The sequence below is a fragment of the Malaclemys terrapin genome, chromosome 2 (assembly GCF_027887155.1).
Source record: "Malaclemys terrapin pileata isolate rMalTer1 chromosome 2, rMalTer1.hap1, whole genome shotgun sequence".
NCBI lineage: Eukaryota > Metazoa > Chordata > Testudines > Emydidae > Malaclemys > Malaclemys terrapin.
Window position 1 is genome coordinate 211,172,378 of NC_071506.1, and position 16,900 is coordinate 211,189,277.

Genomic DNA, 16,900 nt, shown 5'->3' on the forward strand with positions numbered 1-16,900 from the left:
CTCCGAATTGCTCCAGCTCTCAGAAGAGTTATTAAGTCCAGGGTTTCTTTGGGGGTGTTTCATTCCGCGACCTCTGTTTCTGGTGTTCTTTGTACCTGTCAAAACCGGCTCTCTGTGGTCTCCTTAACTTTTCCAAAACACACCGGCTAGACTTTGTTGTCCTCTTTGTTTTCCTCTGTGCTTGCCTTTACTTGTTTTGCTCGTTATGGGCTGCCTCTTTAGGTCTGTTCAGCTGAATTTCATCTCCCTTTCTTACGGCCAGGTGGTGAATTCTGGCCCCTCTCTTTCTTGGCAGACAGCCGAGAATCAGATGTGTGTTGTGGCCTTGAGCGGGCTGGAGTCAGCATCTTATTTTTGGGCCTAGCAGGAGCGTGGAGTTAACCTGTTTTTTGCTTTCTTCCTTCTTCCCCCCTCTGGCATCTCGCAACCTGCAAAGCAATTTTTTATTCCACCCTCATTTACACCTTTGACCCTTCCCCGAAATGCCTTGCAATGCTTGCAACCGCATTAGCTACATACAATGCTGATCTGCCTCCCCATGGGACCCCCTAATGGAGGGAATCCTTGGGCTTGTGACACAGGGAGTAGAAATGTACTGTGCGTGCCTGCTAACAGACATGCAAATTGTGAATAACAAGCCAGCTAGGCCACACAGAGAATAACCAGAGAGAGTGGGGCTTGGATGAGCCCAAACTGAAGGGTTTTTTGTTGACCCTGGAGGATGGTCACCTCCAAGGGGGCAGTCTGGTGGGGCCCAACAAGAGGAGTGACCCATCAACAGAGTCCACCAAATCAGGAGAGCTTTTTTGCTGGATGGCAATCATGTGCGCTTGCACAAACTCCAAGTCCATTAAATTACTGGAGGCACCCAAAACCACCAGTGCTTCCAGGTGGACCTGAGACATGGTTGGGTATAGAAGTTGGAGGGAAAGTCAGAGATGTGTTGGGTTCTGGTTAACCAATGCTAGAGTAGCAGCAGCCAAATCTCAAAATTGGATACTGCAGTTAGGAGAAGGAGAAGAATACCAACCCAGCCCAGTCCCCTCTAATGGGCCTGGGACTTGATGTTTTCCCAGCCGGGACGCAGGTCAAGCCTTTGCGAGACGGCCCGATAAAAAGTGTCCAGGTTCTCCACAGAACAGGCATCAATTTTTCTCAGCATCAGAAAGCCAGGGCTGATTTACCTGGGCTCAGTCTGGGGGGCAAAGCCAGTTGGTGAGCTGGGGTCTGGGAAACCAGCAACGCACAGGAGGCTAAGTTTCGCTCTCAGCAGCACTCTGTCAGACAGTTATCAATCTTAATACACAGCTCAATTAGATCATCTAGGCCAGATGGGGACAACACCTGCACCAGCTAGTCTTTGATTGCTTCATGGAGGCCAAACCAGAAGTCGTAATGCTGCGCAGCCTCCTTCCACTCAGTGTCCACTACCAGGTGTCGAAATTCTGCAGCGAATTTGGCAACAGATAAGCGTGCCCCTGCCATGATGCTTCAAGCACAGCCTTTGCTGTGCATGTGCAGTTCAGGTCATCAAAGATTACCGCCAGAGTTGCACAAAGTTTCCAGGACCAGGAGCGGGCTAGATTTCTCCAGCAGGGAGCCCTGACCAGGGCCTTCCCAGTCAGCAAGATGATGGTCAGTCCTAGTTGGGCTTGGCTGGTGGGGAATGCTTGTGGTTACAAAAGAAACGGAAGTCAACCCTGATGTAGGACTCCACAAAATTTGCCACAGTCACTGATGAATTTATGTGGCAGTGGAATCTTTGGTTCGGGGTTGGAGCTGTCGGGCAGCAACGTGACCCTGCAAGTTTTGTACAGTGCACACCATTTCCGACAGGGAGATGTTTGCTTTGGTGAGACCCATGCCCGCAGAGAATGGGGCCCCTTCTCTCCTGATGGGTTCCTTTTGGTAGGCTGCTTAAACTGTTAGGGACTGGGACGAGGATGGTCAGGCCTACCGGGCAGAGCAGGAGTCAGTAGCCAGGTGCCAAAACCAAGAGTCACAGCTGGAGTCAGAGCCAAGGGCAGAACCAGAGTCAGACACCAGATCCTGGATCCAAAGTCAGGAATCAGAGTAGAGGTTCGGAACAGGGTCACCTGGAGTGAGGCACGGCAGGAGTGGGACTGGGACCAGGACCAAGACGAGCACAGGTGGGAACAAGCAGGTGCAGGAACTATCGTAGATGTGGGCAAATGCTTTGAGCAGCCAGTACCCTGCTGCTGATCTTAAGAGCAGATCTGCTAATCCCCTCAGCCAATCAGGTAGCTCAACTGGGGCCCAGCTGCGCTTGTTAGACTGCCTGCGGGTTAAGCTAGCAGGTAAGCAGACTAGCTGCTGGTCCTTGCTCCCCCTCACTCTGCAGATGCTATTCTAGCCTGTTGCAGTTTGTATGCCTCTCCTCCTCCCTTTGACCACTCAGGCCCTGATCCAGCAAAGCACTTACACATGTGCTTAATTTTACAGATGTGAGTTGTCCCATTCAATGTCAATGGGGCTACACTTGTGTTTAAAATTAAGTACAAGTTTAAATGCTTGGCTGGATCAGTGCTTTAGACTGTAAATTCTTCAGGACATGAACTTGTGTTTTTATGTCTGTAAACTGTCTAGGACATATCATTTTTCATCCTTAATGTGATGAAGTATAGCACTGCCATGCTAGCCCCCTTTGCTGTGGAGAAATCAAGAAGCAGATTTCACAGCATCAAGACTGAAGGAATCAGCATCCACTTTTTTTTTTTTTTTTTTTTGGACTGTCTAGTTGCAGAATACCATTATCAATTCTGGGGAACAGAAATGGAAGATGCACGTAATAAAACAAACACACCGCGCAACTTAGAAATACTGTACTAATGCAAAAGAAACATTCAAGTTATAAATACTCTGTGAAATGAGTGGTCATTATTAAGTGTGACATAGAAAGAAAAGACCAGATTAAATCCGTGTGATTCCATAAATTTGGTCCAGTAGATCTACAGAACACGTGGTAGCCAGAGTTAAATCCTGCATTAACTTTATACCTGTCCGTTAGATGTCAATGCTATTTATACACATTGTCTTACTAAATCTGTACTAGACAAGACAAGTTGGCTATATAGTAAATGCACTATAAATAGGACACACATTATAAACTTAATGTAGGTATCAATGTGCCAAGATTTTATGCCAACAGAGTTGATTGCTAGTGGCCTTTAAAATACAACAGAACCCTATTTTGCAAATTTCTAAATAATATATATGCTGTGTATCCATTCAGCCAAATGAACATTAATAAATCATGTTCTGCCTCCAACCAGACATCTCAGGTAACCTCCACCCACTCACCTCCTCTCCTGTGTGAAGAAAATAAAGAGGAAGCACCACGGAATGTCAATCACACTGCAGATCCCTCCAGCACATGCCACTACCTATAATAAAGAAAGGAACGTGTCATGGTAGTGATCACCCTCTACCATTAGAGGTTTAAAATAATCTCAGCTGCAACAGATGCAGACTCCACCTAACAGGCAGCAGCATGTGGAGAGCTCATGCCAGAACCTGCCCTTCCCAGATGGCATTACAGTGGACTGCATCTTTATCCTCATTCCTATGCTGGCTCCCAAATAGCATCTCCTCCAGTTCCTGGACAGGCAATATGTGATCTTGCCCCAGGTTGCTAATTCTGGCAAGGTTTAATTTATTGATCTATTTATGAACTGAAAGCTAACTTGACCTCCCTCCAGGGAAAACACACAGGAAACATGGCAAGGTCGCATTCATAGAACTGCCTTCAAATCATTTGTTGAAGGTGCTAGTTTTTGCACCCAACCAAAACAGGAAAAGGGGTCATGTTCTCAGTCCAGCACAAGCCAACACCATCCACCAAGAGACCTTGTGCCTTTATGATGGTTCTTGTCTTCCCCAGCCCCACAGTAGTATGGTCCTGGAGCCCATTCCTATACCTGAATGGACCCCAGCTCTCCCGCACCATTATTTTACACCCATAATCCCTACAGATTTCTATAGGGGCAGTCCCCAAAACAGTGGCTGCCTCTGGATACCCCCTTTTGCATCCACAGAGCCTCAACAGCACATGTCCCATACAGAACAGTTTCCCCAGTATTTGGGACCAGCAAGGAGCTTGCTGTGAAGTCATTGCATCTCTGCCATCACTGCTGACATGAGTTTGGGGGCAGAGGGAAGTATGTGACTGTGTATTTTCCTTAGAACAATGATCCATCAAGTCTAATATCTTGACTCTGACAATATCCAATACCCAAGGAACCACAGAGAAGGTCTCCTCATTCACCTAAGAAAGGAACAGTTTGCTTCCAAAATATGCAGGCAGCTCACAGTCATTCACAAAGTAAATTTGTATTATCTGAAATCACCAGAATATAAACAATAGCTTCTTTAATACGAATAAAGAGCACCTATAACTCGATTTTTTTCTTTTGCATGATACATTCTAGAGTGATAGTAGAATTAAGGCTGTTACCAGCTTGTAAATCATTACAAGTCAGATTTTGGCCCTCCTGCCTCCAACATCATAAAAACGGTTTAAGATCTAACAAGCGATAGGCCCAATCTTGATCTGCACAACCAAAGGTTAGAGGTTCAGGCATGAAAGAGTTTAAAATCTGGACTTGAGCCTGGATCTGAATTTGCAACTCAGACCCATCTCTATTTATGCCCCCCCACCCGCCACCTCAACACATAAGCTTATTATACTCTCTACCAAGAATTATATAAAGCAAAAAGCATTAAAGTTTAAACACAATTACATCCTTGTTGACCTCATCAATAAAAGACAAAGAACAGTAATAGGTTTTGGAATTTATCTAGTTATTGTGGCATAATTGCTACATAAAACTTCAATTTATGGCACAGTAAATGTCCAACTAAAAAAATTAACTTGTCTGCAGCGTGTTTGGCTTCTTCAGGTTTACAAAGCAGAGCCTTAGCTTTGTGAATGCATTAAGAATTGTACTATACATTTCTGCATAGCTACAAAACTTGCTTTAATTATTTGGTTATTAAGCTAGCAAGAAGAATATCTAAGGTGGTACATATACTCCTGTTTTATGAATTAGTATTACTACTATTCTTTAGAATCTGTATTACAGTAGCACCTTGAGGCCCCCTTTCTGTGAGGTCTTTTCTCTCTCTCTGTTTTTGCCAGCTTTACAATCTAAATAGACAAAGAGAATATTATCATAACCATTTTTGAAATGGAGAACTAAGGCACAGAAATATTAAGTGACTTGCCCAAGATCAAAAAGTAAGTTTGTGACAGAGCCAGGAATTGAACCCAGATCTTCTAAGCACCACTCCAGTTCCTTAACCACAAGAGCATCCTTATTCTTAAATTTTAGCAATTCTACCTGCTGCATACAAAAACAACATACCTGCTCACCAACTTAAACAAGAAAAACGCTACTTTGAGCACCCAATTTCAGGCACCACCAATAAAATCCAGTAAATAAAAGTATGTTTTTAAGGCTGACTGCCCAATGTCAGATCAGGATCAGTTCAGAGCTGTCAGAAGCTGTTACAAATGAAAAAAATTATTTGAACATACAATGTAGCCTGACAGACAATAAATCAAAAAGTGAAAGTGACATCCGCAAATTCTGCCAGAGGGTACTGGGTGGTGTCCATCCATTTTCAAAATTTTTTGCAGAGGAAAAAAAAATAAATCAGAATCACTTTGTTTTCCTCTTTACCTGATCCATGATAGACTAAGAGACTCATGCTAACCCCTGCTCCTCCCCACCAACACATTCGGTACTTATTAGTGACTATGTGTATTTCCTCCTGCTATCCCAAGAAAAGGAAATTACATAAAGAAAATCTTCACACTATTTAACAGATGCTAGCCACAGTGGAATGTTAGCTTTATCCAACCCAGCCACAGGTTTCTTACTACTCCTGACCACAGCTCTACAGCAAGCTCTCTGAAGTCAGACTCCTGCACCCACATGGAGCCCCATCAGGGCCTATCAATAGGGATCCATGCATGCGCTGGGGCCACCCACACAGAACTCGTTGCAGTGTTCAGGCCTGTGATGTCAGGTTCAACAGAGGTAGGTCTGCAGTTCTGGATATGTTCATATACATGCATGTATTAAAGCTGCCACTATTTTCCATATGAATGTCACCAGCAGGCTCCCACAGCAGGACTGTAACACACTGCTGTGTCAACAGCAACGCAGGCTTCTATAACATGTCAAAGCTACACTGGCTATGACTAAGGCCTTGGCTACACTTGCAAGTTACAGCGCTGTAAAGCCGCCCCCAGCGCTGTAACTCACTCCCGTCCACACTGGCAAGGCATTTGCAGCGCTGTATCTCCATGGTTGCAGCACTGCTTGTACTCCACGTCCCCGAGAGGAATAGCGAGTATTGCGCTGCCGCTGCAGCGCTGCGGCGCCAGTGTGGCCGCCCAATGCGCTGTGAATGGCCTCCAGAATTATTCGGCAGTATCCCACAATGCCTGTTCTAGCCTCTCGGGTCATCAGTTCAAACTCTACTGCCCTGGCCTCAGGTAACCAACCATGTGACCCACCCTTTACATTCCCCGGGAATTTTAAAAATCCCCTTCCTGTTTGCTCAGCCCGGCGTGGCGTGGAGTGCTATCACTGAATCCTTTCAGGTGACCATGCCTCCACACACCAAGCAAGCCCCAGCATGGAGCAATGGCGAGTTGCTGGACCTCATCAGTGTTTGGGGGAAGGAAGCTGTACAGTCCCAGCTGTGCTCCAGCCGTAGGAATTACGATACCTTCAGCAAGGTATCAAAGGACATGATGGAAAGGGGCCACGACCGGGACACCCTGCAGTGCAGGATTAGAGTGAAGGAGCTGTGGAGTGCCTACCGCACAGCCCGCGACGCAAATGGCCACTCGGGTGCTCCCCCCGCGACCTGCCGATTTTACAAACAGCTGGATGCGATACTTGGGGTTAACCCCACCTCCACTCCGAGCACCACCATGGACACTTCAGAGCCGGTGGGGGATGAGGGGGAGGAGGAAGAGGAGGAGGAGTGATGGTGGTGGGCCAAATGGAGACACCCTGGAATCCCTGGAGTCATGCAACCAGGAGCTCTTCTCGAGCCAGGAGGAAGGTAGCCAGTCGCAGCGGCCAGTACTTGATGGAGGACAAACAGAAGAGCAGGTTCCCGGTAAGCGGGGTTTTTTTCGGGAAGTAATTTTTTCGGTGCGGGCTCTTTGGGAGAGGAGGGTTAGGCATGCATGCCTATATGCGGAATAGTGCATTGATGTGGTTTATCACATCGCGGTAATCGGCCTCGGTAATCTCCTCGAATGTCTCATCCAGAACGTGTGCAATGCACTTGCGCAGGTTTATCAGGAGAGCCACCGTGGTCCTTGTCCCAACCAGGCTAACGTGTCCGCGCCACTGTGCCGCAAGGGGCGGGGGGACCATTGCTGCACACAGGCAAGCTGCACATGGGCCAGGGCGGAAGCCACACTACAGTAGAAGACCCTCCCTTGCTTCCCAGGTCACCCGCAGCAGCGAGATATCGTCCAGGACGAACTCCTGTGGAAAATGTTGGGACAGTGTTCAGTGCAGCTGCCCCCTGAAGCTGTTGGCTCTCCCCAAGGCACAGAAACCCAGAGGACAGTGCAGCCCTGAAACAATCAGTCCCCCTTACTCACCATTTTGAGGCTCCCGTGGGATGTGTGTGCTCTGTTTCGGACGGGAAAATTATGCAATTGTGTAGACCCTGTGTGTTTTCTACTCCTTAAGTGCAGGGGAAATCATTATTCTGTCTGGTATAAACTGTGCTGCCTCTGTTAAACGTTGCATTTTGCCTATACAGCAGCATCAACCTTGAGACCTCAGCTGTCCCTCTTATCGCCTGCTCAGAGACTGCAAAGACTCAGGAAGAGACTGCGAAAAAGCAAAGAAGACAAGCTGCAAGAAGTGATGTGGCAATCTATTAAAGAGAATGAGAAAGCACAGAACTGGAGGGAGAGAGAAAGCAGGATCCACCAGGAAAACGCAGCGCACTGGCGGCAAAGCATGGACCACCGGCAGCAAAGCACAGATCGGCTCATAAGCATCCTGGAGCATCAAGCAGACGCTATCCGGGAGCTCGTAGCCATGCAGAAAGAGGAGCAGTACCGCAAACGCCATCCCCCCCATAGCCCTTGTCCCAAAACTCTTTCCATTGTGCCCCACTGTCACCTCCAACCCACTTTCCCCAACTTCCGTGTTCTTCACGCCACCCGCTGCCTCCAACACCAGTATCTTCACCACCCAGCCCTGAAAACCATGACCCTTACCCTCTGCACTCAACCCCCACCACCATGCAGTATAGCTGTCCTGAAGTGCAGCACTCACTGCACAGCACACCAGACAGGACATACACGACACTGATTGTACCATTCCCCACTCCACCCCCTCATTTCTTTTGAATAAATAATTTTTTTTTCTTTTCAATAAATGGATTTTTTGGCTTTGAAAACATTCTTTATTATTGCATAAAGTAAAAGACTCCTTAGCCCAGGAAATAAACAGGCACTGCAAGTCTGCTTGTCTGCTTAGCAAATACTGATTCCTAAAGATTGGAACTACTGCACTTCACTCCCGTGCAGGGCACCAGATATCACTGCTGGTTTTCAGCCTCAAATTGCTCCCTCAAGGCATCCCTAATCCTTGCAGCCCCACACTGGGCCCCTGTAATAGCCCTGCTCTCTGGCTGTGCAAATTCAGCCTCCAGGTGTTGAACCTCGGAGGTCCATGCCTGAGTGAAGCCTTCACCCTTCCCTTCACAAATATTATGGAGCGCACAGCACGCGGATAACACCACAGGGATGCTGTTTTCGGCCAAGTCCAGCTTCCCATACAGAGATCGCCAGCGGCCCTTTAAACGGCCCTAAGGCACACTCCACAGTCACTCGGCACCGGCTCAGCCTGTAGTTGAACCCGTTCCTTGCTGCTGTCAAGGCTCCCTGTGTAGGGTTTCATGAGCCACCGCATTAACGGGTAAGCAGGATCTCCAAGGATCACAATGAGCATTTCAACTTCCCCTACCGTGATCTTTCGCTCTGGGAAAAAAGTCCCGGCCTGCATCTTCCTGAACAGCCAAGTGTTCCAAAAGATGCATGCGTCATGCACCTTTCCGGGCCAGCTTGTGTTAATGTCAATGAAATGCCCACGGTGATCCACAAGCGCCTGGAGAACCATAGAGAAACACCCCTTCCAATTAAAGTACTCGGATCCTAGATGGGGTGGTGCCAGAATAGGAATGTGCATCCCATCTATCTCCGCTCCACTGTTAGGGAACCCCATTTGTGCAAAGCCATCCACTATTTCCTGCACGTTACCCAGAGTCACGGTTCTTCTGAGTAGGATGCGATTAATGGCCTTGCAAACTTGCATCAACACGATTCCAACGGTCAACTTTCCCACTCCAAACTGGTTTGGGACCGACCGGTAGCTGTCTGGAGTTGCCAGCTTCCAGATTGCAATAGCCACCCGCTTCTCCACTGGCAGGGCAGCTCTCAATCTCGTGTCCTTGCGCCGCAGGGTGGGGGCGAGCTCCTCACACAGTCCCATGGAAGTGGCTTTTCTCATCCGAAAGTTCTGCAGCCACTGCTCGTCATCCCAGACTTCCATGACAATGTGATCCCACCACTCGGTGCTTGTTTCCCGAGCCCAAAAGCGGCGTTCCACGGTGCTGAGCATGTCCGTGAATGCCACAAGCAATTTCGTGTCATACGTGGGACGCGGCTCGATAGCATCGTCGGACTCCTCACTCTCACTGTCACTTTGGATATTAAGGAATAGTTCAACAGCCAAACGTGACGTGCTGGCGAGATAAGTCAGCATATGCCTCAGCAGTTCGAGCTCCATTTCCCGCAGACAGATCGCGCTGCACAGAAACCGTTGAAATATGGCGCCAAAGGTGGACGGAAACAAAGGGATTTCTGGGATGCGAAGCGATGCATCACGGGGCGTTGGGACAGGACCCAGAATCCCCCGCACCCACGCCCCCTTCCCACAACCTACGGCGCCAGAATGGGAAGAGGTGCTCTGTGGGATAGCTGCCCATAATGCACCCCTCCCAATAGCACTGCAATTGCCGCAAACGTGGCCACGACAGTGCGCTGGGCAGCTGTCAGTGTGGACGGACTGCAACGCTTTCCCTACTCAGCTGCACAGCGCTGTACATCTGCAAGTGTAGCCAAGGCCTAAGGCTACAATTTTGGCACCAACGTCATGGTGTTCGTGGTAATCATGTACTCGTATCTGAAAAAAGTCCATGATGAATCCGCCATGCACTCAACTCACAGTAGCAGCTCTTCTCCCGTGAGGTTGGTCCTGGCACCCTGCTCCAGGCATTGCGACCTGGCATATATGGTTGCAGTGCCACTTAGGTTTGGCTCATAAGGCCTTGGCTACACTTGGGACTTCGCAGCGCGGTATGTACTCCACCTCTCCGAGGGGAATAGCTTGCAGTGCAGCGAGCGAGCGTGCAGCGCTGCAGGCTCGGATTACACTGGCACTTTAAAGCGCTGCACTTGCTGCGCTCGGGGGGGGGGGGGAGGCGCATTTTCACACCCCTGAGCGCAGCAAGTTGCAGCGCTGTACAGCGCCAGTGTAGCCAAGGCCTATAGATGGAGCTGGGGGGCAGACTCACCAAACCTCAGTGACACCAGGTGTAATGCCCAGAGTGGGGAGCTAGGCCCAGCCCTGCACAAACCGGAGCTGCTGCTGCGTCGTGATTTCACTGTGAACCTCTCCACCCAAAAACTGTCCGTGACTTATTGTTTTTTCCCCCTGCACCTCTGCTGTGAAATTTACTAAAAAAAATTTTTTTTAAATGCTGTGCCAAAATCTCGCATCAACAGTAAGATTAATGTAACCCTATTGCCTTCCATGGCTGCACACAGGTGAAACTGACCTTCGCAAACAATTTTGTTGATGGTGTGAAGGAAGGAACAGAATCCAGCTACCACTCTCAGTTGTGTTGGCTCTGCAAGGCTAACAGGAGTAAAAAGTATTGCAAACAGATACCACTGGCTACACACAGTGAGCAGAACTGATGAATAAGGTGGTGCCATTTTAGCAATCACTTTTCAGTTCTAAGAAGGCTTTTGAAAGCAATACTGACTATGAAATAAATGCATTGTTCTGAGATGGGGGGAGGTTTATCACCTACATCCAAATGTACAAGTTTCACTCCAAAACTTAGAAGCTGAACCATGCAAGTCAACAGCAAATCTACCATGGAATTCTCACCATCTGGCTTGAGCACTTCTATGCATTATAAATAGATAGCAATTTTTTTCTTTTTCTAAAGTGTTCCTTCCATTGTAAAGGCTGCTACTGCTGTTAAGTAAAGTGCACCCATTTCACAAGTAAAGAGGGAGATAAAAAGGTCTCTCATGTGAAGTACTGCATTGCATTCATGTGAGAGAACAGGCTTCTTTAAGAGGAGAGAGAGAATGGATGGGATGACTCCTGAGATTAGTAATGGAAAGAGCCTTTTAGTATGTAAAATGAGCTGATTGTCAAGGTCCAATCCCCAGAGTGCCCTATCACAATTAGCACCCTTAGCGGCAGGCTCAGAGGCCGAGAGAACTGAATGGGACTAAGTTCTGTCTTCCATGTGGCCCATTTATGCCACTCTGGCAACAAAGGGGTTGTAAACCCAGCAGAAATGGTTTATGGGAACTAGCCTTAATTTTAAAGAGCGTCCTCGGATAGCACTGTGCCCTCCCTCTGCTCTCCCACCTTACTCTCTCTGGTGTAGATAGTGGGGTGTGGCTAGAACGATCTCTGGCTATTCTCAGATGTGGAATGGACTGTCTGGGGATGCTGCAGCAGAGCATAGATTAGAGCAGCTCCGAGATTGCTCTAATTTACACCAGGGAAATGAGAATGTAAAAAGATCAAAGGTGGCTTGAAGATGCTTTTGCCCCCAAACTCTCTTCCTGCATCTAGTGTAGATCAGGGAGAATTTGGCCAGAGGCTAAAATACCCAGCGGTCCCTCCAGATCATGGAAGATGCATATTAAAGGGATACTGTCAACTTAAAAACGATGTATTGTAAACAAATAGAATTCCGTACCTTTGATGATTAAAAGTGAAAGAATTTTCAAATCCAATTTGCTTATTAGTTTTTTCTCTCTTCATTGCCTCAATTTCTTTTACAAAACAAATCAATGGAGTCCATTTTACTTTGGGATGCTTTGTGTTGCATTTATAGGGTTTCAAACAATGCAGATAAATGTTAACATGTTTAAGAGCAACTGTTTTCACTGGAATTTTAAAAATAAAAAATGTGGCAATATTCATCTAGCGCTTTCAGGTTAGAAAGTCTTGGTTTGGCCCAAAAATTAAATCCTGGGTCAAATTTAAAACTAAGTCTCATTAATGAGGCAGAATGGGAAACTTTGCACTGCTCTTTTTCCCTGTAGGAAGAGCATATAAATACAAGAAATTCTTCAAATAATTAAGAGTTCAACCTAAACTGTTAAAATCTATTGAACTAATAATTAGGACAAAAAATGTATTATTAGCGTATCTGTTGTCTGTAAGGGATATCGCACTTTTTGTTATGTAACAGAAGCTGCAAATTTCAGAGTAGCAGCCGTGTTAGTCTGTATCCACAAAAAGAACAGGAGTACTTGTGGCACCTTAGAGACTAACAAATTTATTTGAGCATAAGCTTTCGTGGGCTACAGCCCACTTCTTTGGATGCATAGAATGAGATTCCTACAATACAAAGATGCAAGAACGGAGTTATACCTTCCACTTTTCATTTCACAATATTCCCATTAAGGCCCTGATCCTGTAAAACACCCACGTGCTTAATGCATGTGAGTAGTGCCACTGAACTCAACAGAATTACTCATGCTAAAAGTTAAGCATGTGCACATGTCTTTGTGGGATCAGGGCTTAGACAAGATTCTGATGGTTATTGTTACACATAATTTCTGCCCAATGTATCTGTAGTATAGTCAAAAAGATCCTGAGCTAGAGAAGCACCAGCAGGTATCACTATGACAGTAGAATGCTTCATTTAAACAGGGTTGATAGAGAAACTATTAAAGAAATTCTCCAAAAACATCACAGAACAGACCCTGATGTCTGAGGCAGTGAACTGTGCTATTGAGTTCTACTCAGAGAGTAATTACAGAAGTGAAGCCAGTCTGACACAGGATTGGTGCACTGTCCAGTAACTGACTTTGAAACTCCAGGCGTAAGCTCACCCACACTGATTTCAAGATTCTGGTGTTTATCCACTCTCAGTGGTATCCACTCTTTCCGATGAGCCATTTTTACGTTTTCTAGGAAAGTTCAGCTCACCTGTAGCATCTGATTTTGAAATAGATTTAGGCTCTAAAAAACACTCACATGCCTCATGTTAAGAAACCATTTTAGATATGGCCATTGAAGTCAATGGAGCTACAACATTTTACAGCAGCTGAGGATCTGCCCCATAGGTTTTAAAAGCAGTTTCTGTAAACACTTAGGTTGGCTGGTGTGGCTAGGGCATAACTTTGTTATTAATATTTGTGAAAACTCCGAGTCTAGTTTGCTGCCACTGAGAACAAATGTATGTCCTGGCTACACCAACTGGCATAACTGTATTTCAGAAAGCTTAAAAACAACAATAGTTTCATATTGGTGGGAGTTGCAGAGGGGAGGGGGGGCGGAAGAGCTGGGCCAATACAATCACAAGAAACTCAAGGTCAAAGTGAGCTGACAGCTCAATTTAATTGGAAAAAAACACTTCACTTTAGTTACCCAACTCATTTAGTACTGTTATTTAACTGTAGATAATTAGTCCCGAAACATTAAACAGGAAACTAGATTGTACATCCATGGCATACTTTACAAGTGTTGAAGGTTGAACTCTGGCCCCAATGATGGCTAATTAAAGTAAGCACTGGGGGATCCAAGTAGAACTGCCAACCTGAAGACGTAAAGCCATCAGATTTGCTTTTGCAGCAATAAATGATAAGGTTGGTTTCCGAGATCCAGTAGCAATATTTTTTGTATGCCACAATGAAAATGATGGGGAGGATACTGCAAAATCCTACAAACAATGTGTTTAACTTGAAGCATAAGAGTAGCCCCATTGAAGTCAATGGCACTACTCACGCCAGCCTAAGCATGTACTTAAGTATTTACACTTTGTGTAACCCACTGGTGAGTGCATGTTATAGGTCCCCCACAGTGCTTGATCCACAGAGAAATGGAGCTATTTCAGCCCCCACAAGAGAGCCTTGACTCTACAGTGCAACTGTAGCAGCTCATGCTTTTAGCTCTCCAGTCCCCGAAGTTAATTGCCAATTTGTTGGTTGTGGGGTATTGCACTTGCACCAAGGAATTCAATGGGAGCTTTACCAGTGACTTCAATGGGCACAGGTTGAAACCCTAATTTTCAAACATACCAAAATCGGGTAGAAATGTAAAATAGCATCCTGAAATCTTAAAGTTAGAGCACATATCTAAATGTTCTCTCCCAGCACTTTACTAATAGATAAATGCCGACTACTGTACATTATATTGTCAATAGTATTCCCACTGTGGTATTTAATATACCACCATTATCCCTGGCAATTATCAGATGCTCAGATACTGCAGTTATGGGCACCAGTGTATAAAACTAGATAACAAATGTTGTCTTTTGGCAAATGCTGCCTTTTAAATGGCAGCCATTATATATTAATAGAACAATGTAAATACGAGTGGAGTAGCATGCGTTAACTGAAGTGCGGGGGAGAAGGTAGTGAATTTAGTGTTCATGTAAGGTACCAGACAGATAAATCCTGGATTTCATTCTCCAGGATTATCAATCAAACAGGTACAGAAGTGGCAGCAGCAATACGAACTTCACCATAATGTTTAGTCCTTATACATCACCTGTGATACGGAAAGCCACTCCACTAAAGTGATGGGATAATTCAGCCTCCATATCCACGAAGGGCCTGATTTACAAAGATATTTAGACACCTAAAGACACAGATAGGCACCTAATGGGATTTTCAAAAGCACGTAGGTGCTTAACTCCAATTCAGATAGAGCAGGGACTTCAACCTAGGTCTCTGAAATCCCAGGCAACGTCCCTAATCAACAGTCTACAGAGTCAGTCTCTTTCTGCCTCAGTGCCTATATAGTTACTTATATAAAGAAAGAGTGACTCCCCAGCCTAGTGGTTAGGGCGCTTGCTGGGGATGTGGGAATCAGGCAGAACAGGGACTTGAACTTGGAGCCTTCCACATCCCCTGTGAGTGCTGTAACCCTAATGCTGTTGGCTAATCAGGTTTCTTACCCACACCCTAGGAATTCCATCCAAGATCTGAAAACTTTCCCAATAAACACTTCATTGAAAGTGACCCATTTCAATGGGGGATGTTTCACTGAAATATTCCCAACCAGCTTTACAAACAACCCTCAATGTCATTTTTATTTGACTCCCCGGATGAAAGGTTGGTATTAAAGGAGAAAGGTTTATGGAGGCACTAGTGGTTCAAGGTCTGGGGCTTGCTCTGTTTAGTGCTGACTTTCTTCCCCTGCCCCCCAAATTTCAAAAAAAGTCTCAAAGTTAATAGGTCTGTGAACAGACACAGAGGGCTGTCCATGTGGATCAGCTTACAGGCGTGGCACCCTAGAGGGGCAAGGGACTTAAATTTTTAGGACATAAAAATTGCAATAGGGAGCTAAGCAATGGTATAGTATCATAATGTAATCAACTTCTCCTGCCTCGTGACCAGTTCAGGAGCAGTGCTCCAATTCTGACAATTGCCCGTCTTAAAGTGCTTTCAAGAGGGAAAGTGCTAAGTTGTGACAGTGACAGACATATGTGACAGTGATAAGAAAGGAATAACAATACCTAGCTCTTCGATAGCACTTAGCTTCTTTGTAAAGCACTTTGAGATCTAAAAGATGACTAGGATCATTATTCCCAATTTTCAGATGGGGCCAAATCACCCATGCCTAATCTCCATATCCCACGAAGTTTCCAATCCCTCCCCCCTTTCGAATTTCTTTCCATTTTTCCTCTCAAATTATATACGCAACCTACACTTCGGAAGCTCCTTGCAGTTGCAAGAACCAGCATCCAGAGCCCGACCCCCCAAACCTGGCCGATATTTGAGATCCCGGTTTCACAGTCCCTGCTCAGCACCCAGAGCATGCCTCAGTGTCCACACACGAGAGAACGGCGGGGCCTCTGCACTCCCGCGAAAACAAGCTCAGGTCTGAAACAAGCGCCGCCCGTTGATCTATGCCCTGCACCGCTCCGCCGCACACCGCGCTGGCCGGGTCTCACGCCAAACTCCTCACCTGCCGCCGCCGACGCTGCTGCTGGTCCTAGGACACTGCAGCAGCCGCAGCTCCCTGCCCGGGCTCCTCCTCCTCGTGCCGTCGCTTCAGCAGAGGCTCCGCGTTCTGTCTCCGCCCACCCGCGGAACCTCACAACTTCACCCCCCCTGGCGCGCGCAGCAGCGAGCACCAGCTCCTCGGGCCCGGCCAGCGGCTCTCGCAAAGTGTTTTCAAAAGGGCAGCGGCAAGCGCGTCCACCCCTGCACTTGTACTCTTGTTTATGTCCAGTCCCTGAGCGCCCAGCGCTGCTCTCAGACAGGCACTTGCTCATGCTCAGTGCCTGCATGGTCACTTTCTTTCTACCAGCCCCTGAACTGCCAAAATGCATTGTGGGGATTGTAGTTTTGTAATATAGTCCTACTTTACTTTAGGTTTTCCTGGAAGTGTCTCTGTGTGTAAGGGAGTAGGGAAAAGAGGAGGAGGAATCATCTTCTGTTTCTTGTTATTTTGAACATTACATGCGGTGTGGTTATTTTATTCAGTGTTGGGCCCAGGTTGTTAGGGAGACACGGTGGGTGAGGTAATATCTTTTATTGGACCAACTTCTGTGGGTGACA

General features: G+C 46.6%; 1 protein-coding gene across 4 annotated transcripts in view; it reads right to left on the bottom strand.

Moving 5' to 3' along the window:
- The window catches only part of POMGNT2 (protein O-linked mannose N-acetylglucosaminyltransferase 2 (beta 1,4-)), a 49,410-nt gene extending 32,818 nt beyond the window's left edge, over positions 1 to 16,592 (bottom strand). For 2 of the 4 annotated variants that reach the window (XM_054019792.1, XM_054019793.1), the window contains exons 1-2: positions 16,305 to 16,592; positions 3,322 to 3,404 (exon numbers count right to left, since the gene is read on the bottom strand). The gene's annotated coding sequence lies outside the window, so the exon portion shown is untranslated. Of the gene's footprint in view, positions 1 to 3,321; positions 3,405 to 16,040; positions 16,059 to 16,304 lie in introns of those variants that run through there. The other 2 variants (XM_054019794.1, XM_054019795.1) reach the window with 2 other exon arrangements.
- Positions 16,593 to 16,900: the final 308 nt, after the last annotated feature.